Source organism: Arachis ipaensis, chromosome B10 (assembly GCF_059453495.1).
Source record: "Arachis ipaensis isolate K30076 ecotype BB chromosome B10, ASM5945349v1, whole genome shotgun sequence".
NCBI lineage: Eukaryota > Viridiplantae > Streptophyta > Magnoliopsida > Fabales > Fabaceae > Arachis > Arachis ipaensis.
In genome coordinates, this window is record NC_142435.1 from 116,498,782 (window position 1) to 116,500,848 (window position 2,067).

At 31.9% G+C, this 2,067-nt stretch overlaps 1 pseudogene; it reads right to left on the bottom strand.

Annotated features, from left to right (window-relative positions):
* Positions 1-469: 469 nt before the first annotated feature.
* Positions 470-1,120, bottom strand: LOC148581415 (secreted RxLR effector protein 161 pseudogene; annotated as a pseudogene).
* Between the last annotated feature and the right edge of the window lie 947 nt (positions 1,121-2,067).

Below are 2,067 nucleotides of genomic sequence, written 5' to 3' on the forward strand. Positions count from 1 at the left end.
TTTACAAAATTTAAATATTATACAAGTATATGCATAAAGAATGTGTCACTAAGATTAAACATTCTTTTAGTGTAAATTTTAAAGTTCTAACGAAGTAATAGGTGTCTAATCGATTAAACATATACTCCATATGCTAGTACCAAAAATCACACACATTACTTATATCCTCCAAGTTCAAGAGTTTACAATTTTAAGCACTTATATGGCATTGTGCTCATCCTGGTTTCATGAATATTTACGAGAATAAAACCTCTAAAATTCTCGATTAGAGTGGCACCACTCTTATATTCATATAGGTGGAATCTTTTGATAGATAATATTATCATTCCATTAAGAGTTTAAACTCACCCTCCTAATTTATTATATATAGCACTAAATCCTATATCTTAGTGCTCCAATTGCTAAATAACTTGTTATTACCCATTAAACCTTGAAACTAGTGGTCTACTAGAATAAGGTTGGGTTCCCATCATTTAGCAATAATAGGTTTTAATCCCATTTTAGCAGTAGTTTCTTTGATTTTATCTCGTGACAAACCTTTAGTCAAAGGATCTGCTAAATTTCCTTGAGATCTTACATAAGTAATGGTAATTACACCATCAACTATTAGTTGCCTCACAAATTCATGTCTCAAACTTATATGTCTAGACTTTCCATTATAAACCTTATTATATGCTCGAGACATGGTTGATTCACTATCACAGAAGATTGAAATGGCTGTCGTCTGCTGTGGCCACAGCTTTATATCATATAACAAATTTCTTAACCATTCCGCTTCTTTACCTGCGGCTGATAAAGCTACAAACTCAGCCTCCATAGTAGAATGTGTAATACATGTTTGTTTCTTTGAGGCCCAACTTATTGCTCCACCACCTATGGTGAAAATCCATCCTGAAGTGGATTTGTTGTCACTAAGATTTGTAATCCAACTTGCGTCGGAATAACCTTCTAAAACTGCGGGATAATCACTATAATGTAATCCTAAGTTTATGGTTTTCTTGAGATAACCAAGAACTCTTGTTATAGCTTTCCAATGTTGATTGCTAGGCTTTCCTGTAAACCTTGATAATTTGCACACAGCAAATGCTATATCAGATCTAGTACAATGCATTGCATACATTAAACTTCAGCACTAGCATATTCTAATTGTGCTATAGGTCTTCCCATGTTTCCTTCTAATTTAAGATTAGGATCATACGGCATATTGGATTCTTTAATTGTGAGATGATCAAACTTTTCCAATACCTTTTTAATATAATGAGATTGACTTAAAGTAAAGCCAACTTCATTCTTATGCATCTTTATGCCTAATATTGTATCAACTTCATTCAAATCCTTCATCTTGAATTTAGAAGTTAGATACTCCTTCGTTATATGAATTTCTTCTAAATTTGTTCCGATGATTAACATATCATCAACATATAAACAAATGATTACTCCATAATCTTTAGTAAATTTTGAGTAAATACATTTATCCGCACTATTATGTGAGAAACCATTTGATAACACTACTGAATCAAACTTATCATGCCATTATTTAGGCGCTTGTTTTAGCCCATACAAAGAACTTTCTTTTCATTTTTGGGTAGCACATAGCTTTCCGGTTACTCCATATATATTTCTTGTGGAACATTAGTATCATTTTGGGGATATTCTGAATTAGAAGTTGAATAATTGATAAATTTATTTTCAATAAATTCTACCTCTCTTGATTCAACAACTACATTAGACACTAAGTCTAATGTTTATATGCTTTAAAATTTTGAGCATATCCTATAAAAGTGCCTTTTATGGCTCTTGGCCTCAATTTGGTTCTCTTTTGATCAGGAACTCGATAAAAGGCTAAACACCCCCACACTTTAAGATAATTTAAATTAGGTTTTCTTCCTTTCCAAATTTCATAAGGAAAAACCTTTTCATGTCTTGATGGTATCTTATTATGGATATGACATGATATCAATAATACTTCAACCCACAAATTGTAAGGCAATTTTGCATTTAGTAACATTGAATTAACCATATCCACTAAGGTACGGTGTTTCTTTTCCGTCAAACCATTTTTGTTGC